At 44.4% G+C, this 13,531-nt stretch overlaps 1 protein-coding gene across 1 annotated transcript in view; it reads right to left on the reverse strand.

The window, feature by feature from the left end:
- The window catches only part of LOC104135883 (SREBF chaperone), a 70,269-nt gene extending 56,967 nt beyond the window's left edge, over nucleotides 1–13,302 (reverse strand). Inside the window, exon 1 of the mRNA XM_009649575.2 lies at nucleotides 13,182–13,302. The gene's annotated coding sequence lies outside the window, so the exon portion shown is untranslated. The remainder of the gene's footprint in view (nucleotides 1–13,181) is intronic.
- Between the last annotated feature and the right edge of the window lie 229 nt (nucleotides 13,303–13,531).

Below are 13,531 nucleotides of genomic sequence, written 5' to 3' on the forward strand. Positions count from 1 at the left end.
TCTGTCCCCCCCCAAACCCCGACCACCAGCCGCGGCATCCCCACTGGGACCTAACATTTCAAAGTCATGACCCGTCTCTCTGAGGTACCTGTCCTTTACAAGGGGAGCAGCACACCACATCACACACGTAGCAGACACAGAATTTCAGAAGCTTTCCTGCCAAGGTTGTGTATTTGGGGAAGGAAAGGGGAGGAATGAAGGGGAAAGGAGAAAGAGTTTATTAAAAATTGGGATTTATTAAGGTCACTCAGTCACTCTTTGCTGTTGCCAGGAGAGCAGATCAATTTGACTGCTGTTCTCTCGGCACCCGAGGGCAAGGCGGGCGTACGGACCATTAGCAATAATTCACCCTCCCGCTGCTGCAGTCATTTTGCCGCGTATCCATCAATCCAAGGCAGGCTCCCTAGAGACAGCAGAATCAGCGGAGCAACCTTCTGCCGTCCAAGTTACCACAAAACAAGTGGAGACAGCAAGGACTGATGCTGCTAGACACGCAATTAGCCAGACTACTTCAAAATTCTACTGTCAAACGAGAAAAATTTTGATTTGGGCTCCAGTTAAGATCTTGAGCCACAGAGCAGAGGGTCCATGGAGGGCAATACCTCTCTCATACCTCCACGCCACCTCCTTCACACGGCAGCACTTCTACAGCCTACAGGGACACATTCACACACACATGGCTGCAGGTATTCCGTGCATTCCTGGGCTACACCCAGGACACGCAAAGCAGAAAATCAAGAGTGACCACCAATACGGAGTCCACTGTCTGATTTAAGAGTCTCCACTCAACCTGCAAACGTTTCGCTGACCTCTTTTCAGTCCTCAGTCCTTCGGCAATGCCGGAAACTCAGCACCACAAACATCCCCCAAAACCAAGTGAAATCAAAGAGTTTCCCTGCAGAGGCAGAAAACAGCCAGATGTTAGATCGCTCCCACACCAGCAAAGAAAAAACGGAGTTTCTTGCTGCCCTTTGTTGGGACTGCAGAGGTGCTTCATATCCTCGAGATGCTTGAAGCTATCATCGCTGTGGTCCCCTCAGCAAAACGACGGGTGTCAGCTGCTGCAGGAGCTCTGGCATCCCAACATCAGGAAAAGGGAGAAGGGGAAGGAAGAGAGGAATGGACCTTGGGAACCCAATTCCCCCACTCTTCAGCCAGGCATGAATTCTCCTCCAGTGAGGGCCAGGGATGAATCATTCTTCTGAAGACTTCAGAGGTGGGAAAACAAGAAACATGCTCAGGACACCAACCTCCCTTCCCAGAAACACTACACAATCAGCTCTAACACCAAGTTCCTATTCTCCACTTGCATTCTCAGGAGAAGAATAACAGGCTTTGTGCTGTGAAAGGACACAGGGGTCATGGGCAACAGAATACTTCCTATGGGAAAATCATGACCAGGGCGCTAACCTCCCGGAGGCTGGTGTCTGGAATGGGTTAATCCTGACACCGCTCTTTCAGAAACAAGGCTACAGAACAGCCTGTATGTTCTCAGTCGAGTATTCTTCATAGAAGCGTACTTTTCATATTCAAAAAGTAGGAACTCTTCAATAAATTAAATCACAGGCTGCATTCCCTCCATTCCAGCTAGATGGCCAAAACTATTTAAAGTCTGAACTGAGTTTTTGAACCAGATTTCAAGATGTGCATCTAGCCCAGGATAGCCAGGCACACACACCCTCAGCGCAACTCTCACCTTCCTCTGGTCAGTTGTGGTCAGAAACAAGCTGGTTTTGACAGGAGCAGAACCTCCGAGTTCTCGACAGTACAATATAAGAGTACAGTATTACATTGCGAGGATCAAACACCGCCTGCGTACCCTTCCCTTCTCATTTCTCCTTCTCTGAAGACACCTCAAAGCTCTTCGCACCAGTCTAACTGTGTGCTCTGAACTTGCTTGGCAACTCATTTCCCTCAGCCAACTAAAAAAAAAAAAAAAACAAAACCACCAAAACCAAATAAAAGCATGCTTGCCAGGAACTTAAGAGGTTTAAAGATGAAGGAGTTACATCTTGATACAAAATTCTACACAAGTTCACAGTAGCCACTCACTTCGTTCACACCTTTTTGCCCATTTTCCTCCCTCTACAATATTCATTTATGTTTTGAGAGTTTAAAAATCCAGATGTTATCTGAAACAGATGCCATTTTACAAGTGGTATTGCACTCCTTTTACAAATTTTAACCACATTTGAAATGCTTGAGTAGCAACAAGGACAGAGGAACATTGCCGCAAAGATTCAAAAAAGAACACACCAAAATAATCTTAACACCCCAGATGATATGTTATCTGCTATCAAAGAAGGGACTGACGTTGAAAATAAGTTTCCAAACCTATTTTCAGGACATCTTTTGGACTTTCATGCCACAAGAGAACCACCTCAGCTAAACTCCTGCTTCAGAATAGCAATTCATTGAATTAACTTCTATTACATGTCCTTCCTTGCTTCCTAAAATACTTCCAGCAGCATTAGACAGCAATTTATTGGCGTAGATTAAATGGTAGGCTGTTCCACATGAAAAACCATAAAACATAGAAATTTGGGATATGTAACAAAAATAGAAAGTATCCAAATTTAGAAGAATCCTACAACTTCAAAGTCTACTCTTCTTTTTGCATCCAGCCAAAGGAAGCCTACTGGCTTATGAAGTGTATCGACAGTTTACCAAACACAGGAAAACGTTTCTCAATCTCTTCTTCCTGACCAGAGTTCTTGACCAACCGAGTTCTTGTTAGGCATGATCTGGTCTCCGCTGTCAATTTGCTACACAGAAACACGATCATACGAGACAGCTTCTCCCTTACCAATATGGGTTGAGCCTGTTTTAGCAGCACTTGCTACAATTTGAGAAATATTAGTAGTATGTACCTCACGCAGGGCAAGTGATGGAGATAATGCGATGGAGAACCTGCAAAATTAGTTAGGACAAGGTTTAATCTAGAGAAGAAAAGATGCAGGATATACACCATAGAGAGAATCCCCAAATTCAGCTTCCAGTTTTGGCACTAAGCTGCTGAGCAGATTTTGGAAAAAAGGCTTGTCCCCTCTAGACTCGCTAGTCTGTAAAAGGAAAGTAAATTATACTGATTCCATTCAAAAATGCTGTGAAATATCAAGCTAAGAATCACAGTCCAAAAGCTGCTACTGTAAATATTACAAAGATACGCATCAAACTCTTACTTTCTTCACAGTGTCACCAGAACGTCCTTTTCTAACGAGCAGGCCAAGCCGCATGTCAATTCTCAGCCACGTAAACTCCGTAAGCCCTCCAGAAAGCAGTCGCTTTACCTGTCAGTGAACTGTGCAGAGGATTTCTAGCTAAAGTGGATTTTTTTTCCCACAACACCAACATATCACCTGCAACCAAATTTTAAAAGTGCAACAACAATGTTATATGTCTTCCAGGATTTAGGCAATTTGAGTACTAAACCCTTGCTCTAATGAGATAAGAAGGCAAGAGAGACAAATCAGACTGCAGTGTTTGGCTTTTAATTTAATTCTTTAACTTTTTACTACAGAAAATAGACATTTACTTAGATAAACAGAGTCCACAGTTATAATGCTCTACTTAAAAACTACCGGGAGTTTTGGAAGGGATACGAACTCTCAAGCGCCGTGCAATATGCAAATGTTAGAATGTCTTTCAAAAAAGACTTTAGATGCCTCGTAAACCTCGTCCACCATCTCTCAGCAAAGACCGTACTGAACTGTAAAGTGCCAATTCCTTCACTTTATCAAGGAATTTATTGAGTTCAGAACTCGCCAGCCAACGCATTTTTCACTGAACTTCTCTATCAATAAGATCGACACCAATTCATTATTATTCAGTCCGCTAAAGGTTCTTCCAACGTTATCTCTGCTGTATGGTTGGTCCTGTAGCTAGCACCTTGTCAGCCAAGCTGGGCTCAGGTGCTGTGGCTTTGGTATGCTTCTCCTTGTTGATGTCGCCATGGCAGGGCACACAGAACCAGGCCGTAGCGTAAGACCTTAAAAGGCTCAACAGAAATAAAAAAGAACAAAGATTTGAGCTATCATCTGGTTCGACAGCGTGAGGTCTGATTTCCTTCATGTGCGGCACCATCTCCATGGGATCAGACCTAAGCAGTGCTTGAACTAACTCTGTATTTAAAACTGTCAACAAGCAAAGCACAGAGAAGCAGGTTTGGACAGTGGCTCTGCTTTTACAAGAAAATCTTTCCAGGAATAACAGAGTCCCAAATAAAAACCCACTGCTTTGCATAACAGCAAAGGGGAGAAAAAAGAAAAGGCAGGGGGAGCAGACTACATAAAAGAGCGTGTTTAAGAAAAACTTAAGTGGAATTAGAAGAGCAAAATGTTTGGAAGTGACAGAGGCTACTTAGAGACACTACACGGGAAGCTCAGAAGGAATGCCTATGACATATCAAAAAAATTCAGTGAAGGGTTGAAGGTGTGTCCAAATGAGGAAAATAAGGAGAGAGATTCTTGCACTCTATGTATGAGAACGTTATAGAGCAGGTCAAAAAGGAGTCCGAGGAACTGCTGGGAAGAGGCATAAGAACTAAAAATAAATGCTAAATTCAGATACCAGGAGATAACTAATAATAAATGCTAATTCAGATACCATGAGCAGCAAGTCCTCCAGAGAGCCTGCAGGACCAATAGATGATCAGGAGAACACAGAACAAAAAAAAAAAAAAAAAAAAATCAGAATAAATCTTCTAAACAAAATTTGAATCAATCTTCACAGAGGAGAAGTTACAGGGGGGAGGAAGCTTCCCTGCCAAAATCCTCTGAGGAGGGCCATCAGGCTCTGTCACAGCCTGGTGTGTCAGCGAAGGGGTTACAGAACGTGACGTTACACTGGCCAGGGTGCGGGACCAGAGGGTATTATTGCAGGAGACCCAGAGGAACTCCAACACCAAACAGCTGGAGTAACAAATAACCTTTTGTCCCAGCATGGCTGCTGAAAGGTGGGAAGTATTCCGACTTTTACTAGGGAATACCTGGGAAGCCACAGATCGCTACAGCAGACAGTCAAAGAAATCGGTAGAAAACAGCAAAGAGAGTTGTTTGATGGAAGGAGAGTTACCACACGTTGAGGAAGAGTCAGCTTCACAAATCTGTCAGATTTGTGTCCAGAGGAATAAACGAGCACGTGGAGCAGAGAACCAATTTAGAAAGTCTACCCTGGCTGCTAAAATGCGTTCAAGAAAACTCCTTACTGGGGACTTCTGAAAAACTGAGCTGGCACGTGATAAAGGGGCAGGGCCCTCATATGGACAGAAATTGTAAGAGAGGTTAAAAAAGGATCATAACAAATATCCGATTCTTTTAATGGAGGGAAGTAATTGGACAATTCCACAGGGAACTCTGCTGTTTGACATAGTCACAACCTCCCTGGAAAAAAGGTGCAATGTTGACATAAATAACACTTTCAGTTGTCTGTTATTCACGGTGGCAAAGATCAGGCCGACTGAAGAGTTGGCAGAAATAACTCCACACCAAGCGACCAGGCAACAAAATGAGAGATTAAGTTCAATGCCAACGAACGGTACGTGATGCATACGGGGAAAATAACGTCACATACAGGAATGCATTCTTGACTGGCTATCGCCACTCACGAAAAAGATCCTGGGCTCCTAATCATTAATTCTCTGAAAACGTGAACTCGATGCAGTCAAAAAAGCAAATTGTATATTAGGGATTGTTAAGAATGGTCTGGAGAACCCACAGAAATCTTTACATTAATGTAAACCTGTGCTATGCACACACCAAGCGCTCTATACAGTTCTGGTCATTCTTCCGCTTCCTCCTCATCTCAAAAAGGACACGCAGGAGGAACTAGAAAAGGTACAGAGTTCAACAAGGATGATCAAAGATACGGAGCAGCTTCCATAAAACAAAAAAGCATTAGAACACTTTTTGATCTGAAGATTTTATCAGCAAATGGATACAAAAAGCAAAGGTGATCTGAGGAAACCGAAGAGGGGAGGGCTGCCTCTTTCAGTACAGGAATAATTCAGCATCAAACGAAACTACAAAGCAGCAGCTCAAAATAAACACACAGTTAAGCTGTGGAAATCTTTACCCCAGGACATTGTCTACGTCACGTGGGTTAAAAAAGCAAGCGGACAAATCTTTGGAAGAGCGAGCCGTGAAGCACTACTCAGTGCAAAGCCAAGGCATTCCTCTGGCTCAAGAAGCCACGAGCCACTTCTCCCAAACACGGTGCCAGCTGCCAGCATCCAAAGTATTTGCCTCATTTGTACACTCTTCCCCTGTACTAAATACTGTCCACGCTCAGAAACCACGTCCTAAACAGGCCGTCGGTCCGACCCAGCAGCTCTCCTTATGCAATGCATCTCACGTGATCACTTTTGGAATAATCCGCTTCTTTTTGTTTATGTAGCTGCTTTACAACAAATGGCTAGGGAATCACTTTCTCCTAAAAATATCAAAAGACTGATGCAACACCCACATGTGATTACGTATCAGAGCTTTACCGTTAAATCCAGCCATAGCAAATCCATCTTTCACTTCAACAAGAGTGTGCTGGCCTGTTGCAGCATCCCCCAACTCAGTGGTCAGGCACAAACGCTGCAGAATTCCATCAACTTTTCATTCCCTGGCTGCTCGGGAAGTTCCTGACTCCAGCTGTAGAAAAATAAACTCCAGGATACAAACAGTAACCAACAAGGAGCATCTTTGATCCTTTTTAGGATATGCCTTGTCTGTATGAAGGCACTGAGCAGGCATCTTAAACCCATATTTTAAAGTTTCTGAAGTATGGAGAAAATTCATTTCCACAACAATAATACAGACTCCAAGTGTTAATCAGGTGTTATTTCCCTTCTTGTAGGTCTTAATTAAGCTCCATCACTGTAATATAAAGTAGCTGTGCCTACAGTTGTGCTTCCTGCCAAACACAATGTCATTGCTTGGCTTTCTGTAACAATCACTGCAGCTCTTTAAGCAAGACTTCTGAGAGCAGTATGCAAACAGCTCACCCAGCACGGCTGCAATACGCTTGACTTCCTACCACGGCTACTGCTTCTACTAATGCCATTTTCTAAACCTCTCTGCAAGATCAAATTTAACATCTTAGCCCACGCTTCTTGTTTGTGATAGGAAATACATAGCGTACTTTTGGATGTCATTCACGAAGTGGTAACTTTGTCAGATCTATCCTTGGTGTCATTTCTGAAAAGTTTCCAAGTACTACATACATTACGGACTAGCAATAACGAGTCAAAACCTCCCAAAAGCAGCCCTCCCACCCCACTGAACCATGCAAACTGCAAAAAACCAAGACAAACAGTTGAGCACAACCATGACAGCTTTCTGCAAGGCCAGACGCATGCTTTTGCACCGAGGAACATCACCTTTTTCCTCCAGTTCACGTGCCTCATGCCTCGTCCTGGCCACAGCGAAAGGCACCAACTGCAAGTCAGGCTGCCCTTCGCCTGCTCCCATTATTCTGCCCTCACCCAGCCGTGGTCAGAGACCCACAGCCCAGGCAGCAAGAGAGCAAACCTCGTTAGCAATTACAGCTCACACATGAGAGGAGACAGTGCTAATACGGGACTTTGAGGGCTCTAACTCATGCACCACACTCAGAGCATCACGAGCTACACCCAGATGATTCCCATCAGACATTTATCCAACTTGCTCTTAAGAATTTAGTTGGAGACTCTACAGCCACCCCAAGCAACATACTTTAGCACTAACCTTTAGATTTATATATATTTTTTTTAATGTTTTCCCTGTGTCCCTCCCCACTATTTAAACCCATAGGTCTGTGCTGTTCTCAGCGGGCACAGAGGACAGGACAGCCTCAGCAGCGACACTTGTAAATTCCTTGAGTCTCCCCTCAGTCTTCTTGGGGCAAGCAGCTTTCCCCAGTGATGCTTTCCAGAGCTCTCCACTTGGTTCACGTTACTTTTCCAGTGTTGTACCAAAACCAGGTCATGGGGTGTCCCAGTGAAGTTTTACCAGCACTGGGTGGAACAGAAGGATTACATCATAACCCGCGATTTACTTTATCATTTATATACACACAAAAAATTTTTGCCTCCCCTCCTCCTTTCCCCACAGGAGATCACTGGTCACCAGTGCAGGTGAAAAGGTCCCTTTAGTTCTGGGTTATAGCTAATCAATTATTCCAATGCCTGCAGCTGATTATTTTTGCTTGAATACAAAACCTTACCACTGTCCTTATTGACCCGCAGCCTATGTTTCAGGCAACATTTAAGTCATCAAATCCATTTCTCGATTTTTTTTAGACCTGACGTCTTATCCTAGAAAGAACTAAACTTGCTTTGCTGAGGAAATACCCCTGGCAAACCAGCACTGGCTGCTCCGTGCTCCTTGTAACCTTTCAGGCGCTTACAAATCATTTGACTACTTGCTGCAGGATTTTAAGATGACTACTACTCTCCATTCTCTTCTTCCCACTCCTTCACCTACACAAACTGCTTGCTCTTCTCCAGTCTTTCAAAACACCCCTTATTTTCCATTTCTCAAAAGACACCTACTAAAGCTTTTAAGGGTTTGGGGTTTTTTTTAGGCTGTACTTTGAGTGATGAAGATATCTCACTTAGATGACTGCTTGCAAACCTGCTCTTTCTTTCTTCTAGTCTGTCACTAGCAGTAGTTGCTCGCCAGCTGACTTTGGTCTTCAGTAAGAACCGACAGCAAAAGATATTGAACACCTCAGTTCCAGTGACACCGGACAGTAAGTTTTCCTCTCTGTTCTTTCCTCTGTCACCTCCTTTCTATTAAGGCAGTCACAGAATAATTTCTGTATCCCTTGATGGACTCTGCTAGTCGGGTTTGACTTCCATCTTAATTCTTCTTACGTGGTCCTGCCACTCTTCAAATGAAAAACAGAAGCACCTTTGGGTTTGAGTAACGCCCATGTTGCAGGAGTGAGGAAAACAACGTTTGCAATTAGTCCCTTAAGTATAAGAATGTGATTTCTATGCAGCACTGTTTTTTTTTTTTTTTAAACACAAAGTTCATGTAACTGGGAAGTACCTACAGCAGTCGTTTATTACCACAACACACCCACTGGAGATTCACTCTTTCTTCTCAACAGTTCTCCAGCTGCAATTACTCATTTACCTCACCAAATAAGTACCTGAAATGAGCATGAGTTCTTTCCTGATTTTTTTTATCTACAGTTGGGGCTCCTTCCCCCACAAAGGATACATTTCCTGGTTCAAAACTCTCCTTCAGGACAGAAATCAGAATTGATCGTTAATGACCAATATTAAAAAAACAACAAAACCACCCACAACTATTTAATTAAGCCCCTAGGTTCTGCCTGCATGGGCTTCGGTTCTCTCTCTCACATAGATGGTCTTGTCTGTCTATCAGAATACCACCTTTGACTGCAACTATCTTTTAAGAGACTGTGCGACGATAAATGCTTAGCATCCATATTTTATTCAGCAGTTTTACAGGGTAGAGCAAGTTAAATTGGACAACAACATATTTTTAAAGCCCCCATAACAGGCAAATACACTCCTCAGAAGGAAGTGTAGTTCATTGAGCAGCCCACTACACCACTGCTTATGTTTAGGTCACTACTTCGGTCCCAGGTACTACAGACACAGCGGGTTTCTGAAACCCTTCCAGGTAAACCCCAACTACGTAAATACTTTTGGCAGACTTCTGCATTTTCCACACACCACTCCACTTCTCCATACAAAGGGACAGTCCCTCCACCGCACAGAAAACAGTTCTGGCTCTGACTTGAACCCAGGAAGGGCAAAAGAGCTTTTTTAGGCATTTTCCTCCTCCTGAAATTTGCACCGGCGGCACAGAAGTTTCAAGCACCATTTGCATCACCGACATTTTCATCGCTGCTCCCGCAATCCTTTGAGTTTAGTTTAACAGCTAGCTTTGATGGTCTCTATTTTTCTCGTTTACCACAGCTTATATTGGCTCATTTACCTCCAAGAAGAAAATCCCCCCCCCCGACCCCTCAGAAATAGCTTTTGAATAACCCACTCCATCACACAAAAAACACGCCCCTGTAACAAAGACCAGCTATCACTGGCAGAAGTTTCCTGACCATAATTAAGAGTTGGATCAAACTAGGTTTACGCATTAAGCACTGTAGTTTTCCTGCAAAATACGTTGTGGGAACAGCCAAAACACGAGTCTTCCCATCTCAGGAGGGAGACTTGGTTTCTGTAGTACCAGCTGGGTACCTCTGACAGCTGTCAAGCAAAGGGTTTCTAAAACTTCTGGATTTGGCAGAAAAACAGAAGTCTGCCCTTGGCGCTCCGGGGAAATGCGCTTCCTGTTCCACACAGACCCTCTCTACAGCTCCCAAACGTTAGAGCTCCAGTGGTATTTTCACTCTGAACTCTTGAATGCTGAAAGTTTTGGCTGTGCCTGTCATCTCATTAACAGGCATCCTCTCGCCGGCAGGAGGCTAACACTGACAGAAATAAGGCAGACAACAAACACAACTCTGACCACTTAGTCCGTGAAACAGAATGCAAAAATTAAGAAGGAAACTTCAGCATGTATTTCCCTGCATTGTTCCCACAAAAAAAAACCCAAAAAACCAAACAAATCACCAAACCTGTAATCAGAACAGTTTTCATTATAAAGAAGTCTGCACTTTAAGATCTTTCTGGCTTGAAAAGCTCCCTGGGAAGGCAGAAGGGAGCACAAGCACCTGTAAGGTGACTCGCTCACAGGGGATTGATTTTCAGCAGGTTCTAGGTTACAGAAGTAAAACTTGGCAAGCCTGGATAAGCAAACTACCAGGACCCCCAGCGTCCGATGAGGGAGCTTTTTGTCATCTCCAGCATCATGCAGAACTAAATATTTTTCTTCCTAATAATCACCAATTAAAAACCCCGGATGGGCAAATCACTAAGCTCTTTCTTCCCAACAGCGAAACAATCCCAAAACTTCTCCGTTACATGACAAGTCTGAAAGTCTGACTCGGACATTGTCTTTGGAAAACAAACCAACTATTATTCCCATGGCATCTTTATCACAATGGTCCATACAGGATTAATTCAGTTTTTAACCAAAGAATTGCAACCCTCCTCCCCTCCTCATTCACCACCGCGCTCTCGCTCCTTTACTGGCAGGAGCCTTAGAATTTTATTTTCTTCCTAAGGGAACCCAGTTACGCAGAAAGGACACCGGCCGTTCTGAAACACTGGGACTGTGTCTTCACCTGAGGACACAAATTAAAAAATTCACCTGAGGACAACCACCTTTAAGTCCCCGTTCCTCTGCCTTCTGTTTGATATTTTGATTGTGAGAAGTAATAGCTTACAGACATTGAAACAGAGGGCTGCGGGACCACAGAACCGCCCCAGAACTTCCTTAAGACCCTTCTTTCTCGCCCTTTAATGCACCGTGTAAGTATCGAAAGAATTAGAACACATGCTATTACAGCTAAGGAACACTTGTAAAGCTCAGCCAACATCCACCACCGGTCTCGTTCTATACTCAAGACCAAGTTCCTTGGGCCAAGCGCCATCGGTTCCTCCTTGCCCAGCAGAGAGGAGCGTGCTCCCCGTCACCGGGGCTCCACGCCACCCCAGCATGCTCTAAAAGTCTGTTGTAAAATGGGAGAAAGCTGCCTGCGGCTCCCTGGAAAGACAGTCAGGGGAGGTCTGCCAGTTCCACCAGCACAGCACAGAGTCAGCCACAACCAGAATAGAAAGGAGGATTCCCAGGTCACAAGATCTGCTGAAATTGCTGTACGGCTGCTGCTCCCCTTCCACACGTTACCTACTACATTCTGCTACAGACCAGTAAATTATTTTTGTTCATCAAGCTGTACCTATTCTACTTTTTTAAACTCTTTCCTCAGAAAGAGAAAAGAAAAAAAAAAAAAAAAGACTTTTCCATGCATTAACTATATGAACCCTGACGACAGACAGGCCTAGCAACCCACTGAATAAAAATAACATTGAATAACTCAACAGCCATCTTCAGAGTGAGCTTGACAAATACATTCATCACTGAAATTCCGACACTTAAAAAACTGTTTTAATGCTCCTGAGACAAAACCCGAGTTCTTTGCTCTTCTGTGATGTTGTATTTGAATCATCTTTGGAAAAATAAACAGCGTGGCACCACGTTAGGCTCTGTAACTGAAAACACTGAGCAGAACTGTTTTGGTGGAAGGACTTGGGGGCTAACAGCACAGCACTCTACGTGTCATACATCCAGTGAAAATCCCAGGGTGTTTCCCTTTCTTCTGCATTCAAGTCAGCTAACCTTTCTGCATTACACAACAGCTCACGTAATCCTAAATTTATCACACTAGTATGCTGTCATAACAGTTAGAGGTTTCATAAAGAGTGAGATCATGCCTCATCTTTGTCCCCCTCACAAAAGAAAACTTACTTTGTCTTTCAACAACCCTGAAAAATAAGCGGTCGTTTCATTCAGGAAAATTTGGCATTAAGGCATTAGTCCTTTCCTCAGGATTCTCCCAAACACAAAACCACAACCACACCACTCCAGGATTCAAACAGTTCCTTACTCATTATATCAGAAAACAATCTAAAAAAAGGTTCATTTGGTTTCCCATAAGGAAGTTGATTCCTAAATTTTAACCAAACTTCAAAGACTGGGCTGATTAGCCCCAGTGAAAGGTACTTGCAGCACATTAGAATCATAGAATCACTTTGGATGGAAAAGACCTTTAAGATCATCGAGCCACCTTGCTGGCACCACAGAGCCAAGTCCCCATAAAATCAAAGCAGCGGAACAGTTCTGGTTCCGAAGTGGTCGGCAACTGCCTACGGACGTACCAGGCAAACCTACTGAGCAGAGGAGCTTACGCTCCCTTTCCGTACGCACTCCTCCTTTTCTGTTAAGCACGTTCTTCTGATTCTGCAGCAGAGATGATGAACCCTTTCCTTCACCTCACCCTCTTCACCGGTTGAGTCCCATCGCACCATCTCTGACCCACCAAAGCTCTCTACATCCCTCTTTCAGGCACATTTCATGCTTTCCCCTCCCTTCCTCCCTGCTTTCCCAATACTTCAGGCTGACAACTCGCACTTTCCTAAGGGGTCAACACTCTGTTTCCATCCCAATTCCTCCCGAATCCTCCTGCAGGCAGAGCAGTTGCTGCTCTGGGCCCTCAGCACATCCTCCACACAAGCACCCGACCCCAACCCTCCCCTCCCTCCCCACAAACCCCACCTGCATCTTCATCCTCAGGCAGTGCCTTCCTCTTCGTATCTCGGCAGAGCAGAGCACGCCTCGCTCTTTGCAAACACGAAAACGAATCTCCGTTCTTTTTGCTAACACCCACGCTCTCGCTAAACGATTAGAAAACACATTTTGATAAAACAAATCGCAATCCGCACCACCCACCCACCCCTCCATACAAGAAGATATTCACCACCCTCCGCGACCAACTCCCCAAACCCAACGGGAGCACCTCAAGCACCACCGGTTGCAGGGCGATTGGGGGGAGGGGAGGACCCAACCGGCCTCTCCACACCCCCCACCCCTCTTTCGTGCACCCCAAATCCTTCCCCCCCTCCCAA

This window comes from Egretta garzetta, unplaced genomic scaffold (genome assembly GCF_000687185.1).
Source record: "Egretta garzetta isolate BGI_Z169 unplaced genomic scaffold, ASM68718v1 scaffold92, whole genome shotgun sequence".
In the NCBI taxonomy this organism is placed as follows: Eukaryota; Metazoa; Chordata; class Aves; order Pelecaniformes; family Ardeidae; genus Egretta; species Egretta garzetta.